Source organism: Sapajus apella, unplaced genomic scaffold (genome assembly GCF_009761245.1).
Source record: "Sapajus apella isolate SASKATOON/1434 unplaced genomic scaffold, GSC_monkey_1.0 scaffold1, whole genome shotgun sequence".
Taxonomy (NCBI): Eukaryota; Metazoa; Chordata; class Mammalia; order Primates; family Cebidae; genus Sapajus; species Sapajus apella.
The window spans coordinates 84,083,427-84,096,062 of record NW_022436941.1 but is presented as its reverse complement, the minus strand read 5'-3'; the positions used below and the strand labels follow the sequence as shown (position 1 = coordinate 84,096,062).

The 12,636-nt window shown below is 38.3% G+C and overlaps 1 protein-coding gene and 1 long non-coding RNA gene across 7 annotated transcripts in view; both read right to left on the bottom strand.

Moving 5' to 3' along the window:
• ARL15 (ADP ribosylation factor like GTPase 15) overlaps positions 1–12,636 on the bottom strand; it is a 418,972-nt gene that overhangs the window by 229,086 nt on the left and 177,250 nt on the right. The gene's annotated exons all lie outside the window — the stretch shown is intronic.
• Positions 1,039–5,316, bottom strand: LOC116555555. Its single transcript, XR_004270583.1, has 2 exons — positions 4,113–5,316; positions 1,039–3,796 (listed from the first exon to the last, which is right to left on the bottom strand). It is a non-coding gene; the product is annotated as an uncharacterized LOC116555555 (long non-coding RNA).

Genomic DNA, 12,636 nt, shown 5'->3' with positions numbered 1-12,636 from the left:
GTCCTGCAGCACATCCCTGAGCAACAGAACCACCCACGCACATTGTAAGGAGACCTTACTACATGAGCACAGTAAATGCTTATTACTCAAGCCAATTTTAGGAGAATTTGCAACCAAAAAATATCAAGTTCCCTCCTGTTAAATTAAAAGGCTTTGAATAAGTTCCTTAAAAGAGTAGTTCTTTGAAAGACATAACCAATGAGTTTAAAAACAGTGATATTCAGGAATCAATAATAAAAACAGGTTCTCAAAGTTGTCCCTATGGAAAATCTGATCTCTAGACCACTGCTGTGCAGTTGAAATTTTCGCAGTGATGAAAATATTCTACATCTGTGCTTTCCAGCATGGTGGTCACTGAGCACTTGAAATGTGGCTAGTATCATTGTGAATAAACTGAATTGTTTGATTCCTCTATTTGAAGTTAAAACACCACATTGGACAGTGCCACTCTAGACATTTCCATAAGTGACCTCTGACATAAGAGACCACTAGAAACCACTACGACAGGAGCAGTTACAGAGATCTCATCCTGTCTCTGAAAGGAAGACCACAGAGCCTTGTTGGTATAGGAGGGGCTGCTGTTGCCCCCATCCAATGGTGATTTCCCAGCGGGCAGCTGCTGAAGGACTCAGCAACAGGCCAACCAAGACTGCTGCTGGCCACGCTGAGGTGGCAGAAGAGTCAGGATGAGAAGCTCAGCTGGTCTCCTCTTTCCATCCTCTTACTACAGTCTTAAAAAATTAAAAGGAAGTAAGAATAAATTCCTTCTGGAAAACTCAATGGTACCAGAGACCCATAAACAAGCCAATTTTAGATAACTCAAATTGTAAATGGGTATTCAAATCTTAGTGAACACTGTAGCCTTAGAACACAGGTCATCTCAGCAGTGTCATTAATACTTTAAGAGGAAGGCTTCCCAGCACGGGAGATGGAAAGGAGAAGGAAGAGAAAAGCAGTAATTTTAAATTCTTTTTAAACTCCTCCCATCTACAAAACCTCAGTCTTTTAGATTGGTGATTCTGCGGACTTTTTTTCATCTTTTAAACAGACTCAATCTGTTTTTTTTTTGTTTTTATTTTTTAAATGAACAACTAAGAATTCAGGCAGGACTAAGACATACATATCTAAACTCACACTTTTATCATGGACTTCCCCACCCACACAACAAAACAAGCCAAAATATAGGAAAGTAAGTTAAGCTCCTCCACTAAATAGTCAATACAAAGTATAAAAATATAAAGATTTAAAGTCAGTTTCTCTAAAGGGAGATGTACTTTCCTGTTTCACTTTTCAAACAGTCAAAAAACAAAGAGTCAAAAAGACAGTCGTTACTGTTGAGCTGCAGAAAACCAAAGTCCCCAGACTACAGTGAGATCTACTGTGAATATCTACATTGGAAATAAAAGATGATCAACATATATCATCACCCACCCCACCACACCTACATATCACATTGCATCTAACCTTGTTAGGTGTTTATATACATCATCTCATTTCACCCTTTAGACTTTATTATCCTCATTTAATGGAAGACGAAATTGAGAGAGAGAGGACAAGCATTTTGCTTGAAGTCCAGCAAGTAAGTGGTACATCAAGGATTCAAACTCTAGACTATCTGACTCCAAAGACCACGTGTTCTTTTCCACTACATGGTGCTGCTTCCCAGAGAATGTGAGAGGCTCCAGCGAAACGGGAATGGACAGAATATTCTATTCAAACGAGCATGCATGTTTAAGAGCCACAGGCTGTAAAGAATAGTTAAGACGGCTATTGAAGAGAAGGGTACAAGGCATCCAATGGGTTGGGGGTGGGCAGCAAAGCATAAGCTTGGAGGAAATTAGGAACAGGTGGCTTATGGGTGGGGCACAGTGAAGAGAATGAGTGTGAAACAGAAAATCTGAGTTATTGACAAGTAAATGGCTAGTGTGAAAACAGAATATGGATGGCTTTGTAAATCAGGCAGAGTGTCTAGACTGGATCCAGCAATTAATAATTATTATAGAGCCCTGAGGAAAATACCTGGGGTGGTCTTGTGCTGCTTAAGGATCCTGTCTCCCACTCACTGCCTGTTAATACTTACGGTGAACAATGCCAACCACCCATACCTGCACTTCCTCCAGGTCCAAACTGCCAAGCACAAATACTCCACACACTTCTGTATGTACGGCTAACTGCATAGCCTAAAAGATTCATTTAGTAAGGTATTTCTATATTTATTAGACATCTACCATAAGAAAATGTTCTGAGAAAAGAAGAAAAAAATGTTCTTCCTTCCCCTAAAGGCTAGAAGATAGTCAGCAAAGAAACCTTATTTTGCCTTATTTTTAATTCCCCCAGTATAAAGTTTGAGAGGTGACTACGAGAAGCACCAGTGGCAGAGTTGGATGTAAAACAGAGGAAGAGATAATAATGCACAAAAGGAGGGTTTATCAAGCCAGAGACTCCGAGTTTAATCCTGCTGGAACACTGGGAGCTATAGCACAGAACAGATGCTAGGGGTAAAGGGGTTGTGTCTTAGCCACCTCTCCTGACTCTGCCCAATTGCCTATCAGTGGTGGCTTGGGGGCTGTTGAGGAAGGCAGGCTTTAATTTCCTAGCACCTCTGGTTTGCCCAAAGCACCCAGGCAAAGCAAATTGAAGTAGTCAGAGACCCCAACTCTCACCCTCAAGGCACAGGCTATACCCACAGAAATGGAGTTATGGCTGGGACACCAACAGGGCCTCCCTCAGCTACCCAAAGAAGAGCATGTAAGTGTCACTTTAAGCCATTTGACTAGCTGGTGGCTCTAAAGCAGAGACCACAAAAAATACAATCCTTATTAATGGAAGTAAAAACTAAGACTTGGTTTATGTAACAATGATGTACTTAGCAGAAGACAGCCAGTAAGTCTGCCAACATTAAGCAGCGGTTCTCAAAAGGTAAGTCTTCAAGACCCTTTTGGAAGACATAGGAGAACAAAACTACGTTAGTAATTACACTAAGACATTATTTGCTGTTTTCACATATGGTACAAAAGCAAAGGTGGGTAAAGGTGACTCAACACTCACAGAGGTACTGGTGACAAACAAGTAGTCACCGTATTCTTAACTACCACATACTTGCAGGGGGAGAAAAAGCCAGTTTCACCTGAGAATTCCCTTAATGCAGCATAAAGGTTATTAGTTTTATTAAATTAGCTCTTGAACACGCCTTTTAAAATATTCTATGTGACTAAATGGGAAGTAAGCAAAATACACTGTTGTTACATACCAAAGTAGATGGTTGACTGGACAATAAGGACCTATACAACTGTTTGAATTGTAAGCTACTTTTTTTTTTTTTTTTACACACAACTCCATTTTTACTTGAAATTTCAACTGACAAACTATTATTATTCAGATTTGAGTATTTGATAGACATTTTCCCAAAACTAGATGCATAAGCCTGACATTTCAAGGAAAACAAATGATAGTATTTGTTGTCAGTGATAAAATTTGTTTTCAAGCAAAAGCTAGAATCTTAGAAAATTTGTTTCAGCTAAGTTTTGAGTGAGCTTGACAGCTTTTCAATGATGAGACTGGTGGTGATATTAACAGACAGATATTCATAAAGTAATCTGTAAACATTTAGAAGCTCTACACTTCCTAGTGAACCAATATTTTCCAAATGACCAATGGCATGATTTTACAAAACTATGCATAGATAAAAAATACATTCAAATACAAGAGAGACCAATGCAAGTTAATTAACTAAGTATAAAAAGTTCCCTGATAAGGTTTTCAGATTCTGCATTACAACTGATGTTTAAGAAACCACCTGTTGGGCCGGGCGCGGTGGCTCACGCCTGTAATCCCAGCACTTTGGGAGGCCGAGGTGGGTGGATCACAAGGTCAACAGATCGAGACCATCCTGGTCAACATGGTGAAACCCCGTCTCTACTGAAAATACAAAAAATCAGCTGGGCATGGTGGCGCGTGCCTGTAATCCCAGCTACTCAGGAGGCTGAGGCAGGAGAATTGCCTGAACCCAGGAGGCGGAGGCTGCGGTGAGCCGAGACCGCGCCATTGCACTCCAGCCTGGGTAATGAGAGCGAAACTCTGTCTCAAAAAAAAAAAAAAAAAAAAGAAACCACCTGTTGAAGAATTTCAGTGTAGCATCAAATAAGACAGTCAACAGTTACCTAAAAAGGTTACTAAAACATGCCTCTCTTTTTGAATTATCTACGTGAGACTAGACATTCTTTATGTACTTCAACCCAAACACATATAACAACAGATTAAAAGTGAAGCAGATGTGAGAATCCAGCCCTCTTCTATTAAACTAGATTGAAAAGATTTTCCAATCTTCTCACTATTTTTTTTAAATTGTTGATTTTTATAAAAAATGCTTTTTTATATTAATGTTAGGAGTTTATTATTCTTTTATAAAAATTTCTAACATGGCTTTAATTTCTGACAGGGCACATGTTGATACATACAAGCCACATAAACAAAAGCCCTTTGGGGGCCTAATTTTTACAAAAGTGAAGGGGCCTGAGATCCCAGAGAGGTTTCAGAGCTATAGATACTCATTGTCTTTAATATGAAAAAGAGACATGTAAGACCTACTAAAATGTAGGCATAAATTTAGAGCTATTTTCTAGCAGGAATAAAAGTCTTGCTTTAAACCCTCTTTATTCTAACCTCGGCTGACTCAGGTCCAAGATAGAAGAGCTGGAATTGCGAGGGCAATCTCAAACTAAGAGTCCACCCAGGAAGCATCCTAATCTCTTTGGTACCATTATATTGGAATTCTAACCCAGTGATCGCACACTTTAAGGCCTAGCAAGATGACTGAATTGTGTGTAGCCCAAGAACTCCTGGCATGCCTCCCAGGAGATTCCAAGGCAGGTAGTCCTCAGCCTGCCTTTTATAAGACGAAGTTCTACACACCATACAAGCTGACATGCTAGTTGCCCTCTTTTCACCTTATCTGTTCTCAACATGTATTCTGGATGGCTATGTGACTCAAAATAAAATTTTACATCATTATCTTAGATGTCAATTCCTAACAATTGTATTGAGGACCAGGCCTGCATTATGACACTGGCCCCTCTTTTACATTCTCACTCTGGTTCATATGCCCAACACCTTCCAGCTGGATCATTAGGATGGCCTTCCAACTGGTCTTTGCACAGCTCCAGTTAAATTACTTATACTTGTTGCTATGGCTTGAATGCCACTTCCAAAATTAAGAGGTGGAACCTTTAAGAGGTGATTAAGTTGGCCGGGTGCAGTGGCTCACACCTGTAGTTCCAGCAGTTTGGGAGGCCGAGGTGGGTGGATCACAAAGTCAAGAGATCAAGACCATTCTGGCCAACGTGGTGAAACCTCATCTCTATTAAAAATACGAAAATTAGCTGGGCATGGTGGTGCACGCCTGTAGTACCAGCTACTTGGGAGGCTGAAACAACAGAATCGTTTGAACCCGGAAAGTGAAGGTTTCAGTGAGCCAAGATAGCACTGCTGTACTCCAACCTGGTGACAGAGACAGACTCTGTCTCAAACGAAAAAAGAGTTGATTAAGTCATGAGGGCTTCACCTTCACAGCAAAAATGGATTAAGGCTGTTCTTTTGGAAACAGGTTCATTATTTCAGGAGTTTGCTCCCTTTTCTCCTCTCTCTCTTGCATGCTCTCTCACCATGTGATGCCTTCTGCATGTTACCATGCAGCAAGAAGACCATCACCAGATAAGATCCCTTGAACTTGGACTTCCCAGCCCCCAGGATAGTGGGCCAAATAAACTTGTATTGTTTATAAATTACCCACTCTGTGGTACTGTTATAGAAGCAGAAAATGAACTAAGATATTTATCTAGAAAACTAGCATGAATTATTATTAATGTACTAATACTTGTCCAGAAAACTAGCTCAAATTATATCACTACTCTGCTCAAAAATATGAAGTGCCTATAACTTGAAGTTCTCAAATGACTTGATTTAGCATTTATAGTTCTCCATAATCTGGCTCCACTTTGCTATTCCTACCACCTTCCTCTGTTGATCTCCTTGGATACTCCACAAATGAAGAAAATGTTTTGCTCTCCTGGACCAGACCCAAGATTTCCATCCTTACGCATTTGGTTCTGTTATCTCCTTTGCCTGGAGTACCTACCATGTGAGTTGCCCCCTTAGTTCTTTTACATTTGAACACTACATGTGCTTCAAGGGCCAGATCAAATGTCACCTACTCCAACCAAGCTTTACCTGATCTTGCAGCTGGGAATAATTTCTGAAAATCTTTTGGTCTATTTCTCTTGGTTTTCCTTGTAACACTTTCCGCCCTGTAGCACAGTATTCTAAATGCATATTTCATCTTCCTGAATACACTGGAAGAGTCATATAGGAGTTTTGTGCATTTACATGTCTGATTCACCACCATACTCTAAGTCTGACCACAGCTAACAGTTTTACCCATAATGGAAACTCAATAGTTTTTAATGAATTGATCTTTTTTATAGAATATTTATTCTGATTTCTCAAATGTAGAATGTAGAATTTACCAAGCAAATCATTCTTTGCTATACAAATAATCTATCTTTTTGGTTGATGGTGGTGACTTGTTTGAGTAGTTTTTAACAAGTAATTTGTATGTTTCTGGTACATACCCAGTTCTGCAAGGAATCTCTCACTCAACATCTGATATTAAGAATTCATTAAACATATTTACAATAAAACTTCACTCTCCTCATAGTTAGGCCTTTCTCAGAGTCCTGTCTTAGTATTTGAAAACATGCAGCCATAATACAGCATGTGCTAAGCACTGTACAAAAACACAGAGTACATTACCTCTGTTCTTTAAGATATTTTTTGATTCTATCCTATTTGTGAAACTTTATACTGTTCTGATGCCCAACAGAATCAGTAGCCAAGAGAAACTGAAAGCATAGAAAGAAAAAGCTGTGGGAACAGTTCTGGGGAAATGTTCCTGTCCATATGCCTGCAAAAGCCAACAGCTGATTCCCTAGAAGAACCACAAACCCCAAGGTGATCACAACTTGCACAGTTCCAAATGTTTACGGAACAGTTCATTTCTGAGCTATTGGCATGTCATAAAAAGCAGAACACTTTTGCAGTATTCTATAAAATCTGGTGGTCAGACAAGAAAAGCTAGTGGGAACAATTTTGCTGCAACTGAGGTTGACCAAAGCAATAAATTGGGAAGAGCCAAAATGGAGACTTTCTGGCTGATAGAAAGATATTTGTTGCATACACACGGTGAAGTAAGATCTTTTAATACTGCAGAAATGCAACTGCATTCTAGCACAACTTGCCAATTTCCCAAACCAGTATTTTTTCTTTTTTATCAGAAACTTAACTTACCAATCCTGTGACAAAACTGACAAAGATGCATGAGGTTCTAGATTAAAACAAACTCACAGTCCATGAAAAGAGATAAAACCCATCTAATGTCTCATCCTATATAGCATAAAGTATAATTAGAGTCACATACTATAAGACATGATGCTCAAAAGTAGAATATTAAATTTGTCCCTCACTTTGAGTGATTTTTCTTCTGTGACTAATCAGATCTCAAAACAAGTTATTACCATATTTACTCACATAACAAAAACTTAAGAGAATTATGCTTGCTTTAAAACACATGATTCCACTCACATTTGCTCTTTCATCTTTTAACTGTCTATGGCATTCTTGTTGGAAATGCTTATCAGAGCTCCTAAAGTGGGAGTTCCGTTTCTCCACCTGGCCCATTCCCTTTGTTCTACATGTTGTCACTCTCTTGATTACAGAAGGCCACCTAGCGTCATGTTCAGGCTCAAGCATAAAGTAATGAATGGCAAAGGAACAGTCTAGATTTCAGGAAGGTGGCATCAATGTTTAATATCACAATGTGCATAAACTAATATACATTATAATATGAATTATGTAATTAGATAAGTCAATGCACTTTACAAATCATAAATAAATTTGGGCAGCTCTAAGTTTAGGGATCAGGTATGTTCCAGAACTCTCCCAAGCTTCTAACTTTTTTCAGAATTTAGTACACAATTTTCCTTGAAAACAAAGCAGTGAATCTGAGGAGTGAGATTCAGCCCTGATGGACGGAACAATGGTAGAGTGATTAACAGCATGTACTCTGATGTCAGGCTTACTGAGTTCAAAGCCTGGGTCTGCCACATATCATCTAAATAACCTGAAAAATCAGCTTGATTGTTCCAAGCCTCAGTTTCCCTCTCAATAAAAGAGAGGAAAATAATAATACTTAGTTACCTCATAGGACTGTGAGAACTGAATAGCTTTTTTCACACAGCACTTAGAATATGCTAACTGTTCATAAGTGTGAGCTGTCATTTTGTTATAGATGTTACCATTATTATTTGGCCACCATTTCAGCCTATAACTTACAGAACTACTGAACTAACTTGAATTAGTTAGTTAGCTGAACAGCTCAACTAACTTACTCAAGTTAATTCAGCACCTGTTCAGATGAAAACTAGCTAATTCAAGTTCTTTCAATACTGGGAAGTAAAAGTCTACCAGACGCTGAACAAGAGACAAAGAATAGGTTTTCCAAAATTCCTGTAATAACCAATGTTATAAAAAATAAACCAAAGCTTTTATTTGGGACAGACCCCTTTTTTTTTTTTTTTTTTCAAGTAACTTTCTTCTATGTCCTATTATCACCTCAGCCTCGATATTTTATATTCTCCAATGTCTTCCTCCCTCATTGCTGTCTAGATTTCTTCCCTTGACTAACACCAAATAAAAAGTTTCTCCCCTTCAGATGAACACACATGTTCCTTTATTACAGGAACATTTAGTCCAGTCTTCAACTGGACTTGAACACAAACAACGTGATTAGTCATGTTAACATTCAAGTGACACTCATGAAAATCAAAACAGATCAATAATACAAACTGGTTTTGTTTGCATGTGCGTGAGCACGTCTGCGTGCACGTGTGTGTGTGTACCTTTGAGAGTTGATATTACCTACAAGGCTGACATACAGTATACATACATAAAGCTATTATCACACTTTATGATGTTTCTCTCTCTTTTGTTAGAAAGCATAGATAACCAAAAATTGGTAGCATTTTTTTCAGTGGCTTACACAGTTGCACTAACAAGAGCTCAGACAGCATGGGTTAAAGCAAGGGGTGTCATTTGTAGGCAAGTGCTCTTTTTTTCTGTCAAGTAGGCTTTTAAATAAAATATAATTGGATTGTGAATATGAGAAAAGCAAACACAAATCTCAGCACAACATGGGCTTTTTCTTAAGAATTCTTGTAACTGTTTATATCCTACCTTTTCTGCCTTTTCACAGCTTTTTGCTTAAGCATTCCAATTTCACCTGTCTCCATAGCTCCAAAGCTCTAGTAATCAACTTTTGTAAAACACCCCAAGATTCTCATTTGTCTGTTCATCACTGTGCCTCCAATATCTATACCGAATCTGTCACAGAGCAGGCCATCGATATTTGTTGATTAATGAATGGATGAATGGGAAGTGATTATGTGAATTATCTAACCATTGATTCGAGTACAAGCAGTCTAATATTTATATAGTCTAAAATAACTCTTCCTCACTCCCTTTCTTCCTTTTATATTTCTTATCTGAAATACTGTTTCTTCTCTGAGGTTCTTTCTAAAGTAGGACAGTCCCTTTTTTTAATTCTCAGAAGCAAGCTTCCCCTTTGTGCTTTGAAATTGCCATTATAAAAAGGATGCTATTTCAGACAATTCTAAATGAATAGTTTCTATAAATAAAGCTGGATGAATGAACCATTAAAATCGTATCTTAAGGTGATCAGACTTCCTTCTTTACGCAATCACTATATATTAAAATGAGACCAGCCCATATATCACATATACCATCAAGCAGGTTTCTTCACAGTTAATCACATCACTAAATCTGTAATTGTCAACCTTCTATCTTAGGCTCTGGAATGCATCTTACTGTCTCAAGAGGCAAGTGGAACTCTCAAAATGAAATTAATTTTAATTAACTTTAAAATATAAGTGTGGATGTATCATACAGCACTTGGAATACAAAAGAGAGTGTCACAGCATTAAAGGAGTAGGGATCAATGCACTAGCTAAAAAGAAGACAAATGAGTTTGAAACATTGCCTGAGGTTAAGCGCTTCACTTCCAAATACAGTTTCCCATGAAGAACACACTCAGAAGAAAAGAGAGAGAGACAGTCTAATTTGAATGTTACACCTACTGTCTAAATTTTATTTAGATGAGGATAGTTAAAACTATATTTGCCTGAGGACAGAGGACAAACTACATGAGAAAAGACATTTACTGGGTATCCAGGAAGGTTCCACAATGCTGAATTTTCTTACAACTCTGATATTAGGTTAGGACTTGTTTTAATATTGACTAATAAGAAGGTATCACTCCTTTCATGCTCTTTTTATTCTAGATATGTAGAAACAGTTATAGGGCAGTTTGTATAAAAGTATGTTAAATCTGCTTAAGCTTTTAATTCTGACATAAGATCAATGTCCATTTCTTCAAAATTTGTTTTAAACATATTTCTCATAGGCTCGCTGCTGTTCTGAATATTTTTTCTTATATACAAATGTCTGACCACAGAAAAACATAGCAGAGAAAAAAAGACATTATCCACCACATCTTCATCCTTCGGTTTGTATTCCTCAAGACTTGGTCCCTTCCTTAACTAGAAAAATGAGGATTTTGCTATAAACCTCAAAAATCAGATCATTCTATTCAACCTATACACAAATACAGTCTTAGCAAAAATCAATCTAAAATCATGAATCCTTGTTAATAATCAACGTATAAGAAAACTTTCTACAACAAAAGTAGGCAGCATCCAGAGAATGACCCATATTTTGTATTTTCATAAAGCCAGACACCACATATTTTCTTTATACTTGCCATAATGGAGTCATAGGTACTCAATGATTTCGGATTTAAATAAGGAAGATTCTGTGAAGAATAGCATAAAGTCATCCCAAGGTAATTACAAATCCCACAGAAATGTTACATGCTGAAGGCTACCACTTAAGATTTGTGGCAGGTAGACTCTAAGATGATCTCTAAGGATCCTCACCTCTTGATATTGACACCTTGTGTAATCTCTACTTGAGTATGAGCGGGCCTAGTGCCTTGCTTCTAACTAACAGAAAGTGGCAAGGTGATGGGATGTCACTTCCTTGAATAAGTATCTTCAGTCTTCCTAACAGATTCTCTCTATTCCTTCCAAGTAAGCAAGCTTCTTTCTGTTTGTTTTGAGACAGAGTCTCACTCTGTCACCAAGGATGGAAAGCAATTCTCCTGGCTCAGCCTCCTGAGTAGCTGGGATTACAGGTGGGCACCACCACACCCAGCTAATTTTTGTATTTTTAGCAGAGACGGGGTTTCACCACATTGGCCAGCCTGGTCTCGAACTCCTGACCTCAGGTGATAGGTCCACCTTGGCCTCCCAAAGAGCTGGGATTACAGACGTGGGCCACCGTGCCCGGCCTCCGTACATAAGCTTTTATGAAGCAAACTGCCACACTGGAGAGGCATACAGGGCAAGGAACTGAGTGCATTCTCTGACCACCAATCACTAGGAACCGAGATACTCAGACTAACACTGCCCCGACAAGGAACTGAAATCTGCCAACAAAAACAAGAAATAGAAAGATCCTTTTATGGATGACTAATATTCCATTGCATGGATATACCACACTGTTTATCTGTTCATCTGCTAATGAGCATGTGTACTGCTTCCATCTTTTGGTTATTGCAAATAGAGTGGCCAAGAATATTGGGGCACAAGTTTTTGCTTGAACATCTGCTTTCAATTCTTTTGTATATATTATTCTATAAGTGGAATTACTGGGTCAAATGGTAATTCTATGTTTAATTTATTGATAAAACATGCGATAAGTCCCTAAATTTGTAGTGAATTGTTACACAGCAATAGATAATGCAAAGTTTACAATGAATATGCTGCTAGGTAGAAATTCCCAAATGTGGATTAATGAACTACAAGAAGAAAAAAACTAATAATTTTCCATTGGTCTGATGGGCAACCCACGATTGCCCCAGTCAGTAGTATTTACTGCATTCTCAAAATACTTCTTTCAAAAGCAACATTTAAAAAAATTGCTATGAGGGTTTGCCGGGTGCCATGTGTTGCGCTGTGCTGTACTGCATAGGTTTTTTTTTTTTTTTTTTTTAAGAAGAGGACACAGTCTCCACCCTCAGAGTACACAGCTCTCCAATTAAGAATTACCTCTGCTGATATTCTCCAGAATTCTGTTCATCAGCTTATTTCTTCTCTTGTTGTACATCCTCTTTGGGAAAGTCTTTACTCACATTATTTCATCTACCTCTAATATCATGAAAACAGTTCAAATGCTCTGATCTAATTTTCTCCTGAACACCAACACTTTAAGTTTTTCTATCATATGTTCCCTTCTAGATGTTTCCCAGATATTTTAAACTCAACTTGTCCCCAAATAAAGTCATTCTTGCTATACACTCTTTTCCAGCCCAGCCTCCTGAACTCCCTGTCAGACCTAGCAGCAAAAATGGAAATTATGACTCTTTTTTTTTTTTTGAGACGGAGTCTCACTGTCGCGAAGGCTGGAGGATCTTAGCTCACTGCAACCTCCACCTCCCAGGTTCAAGTG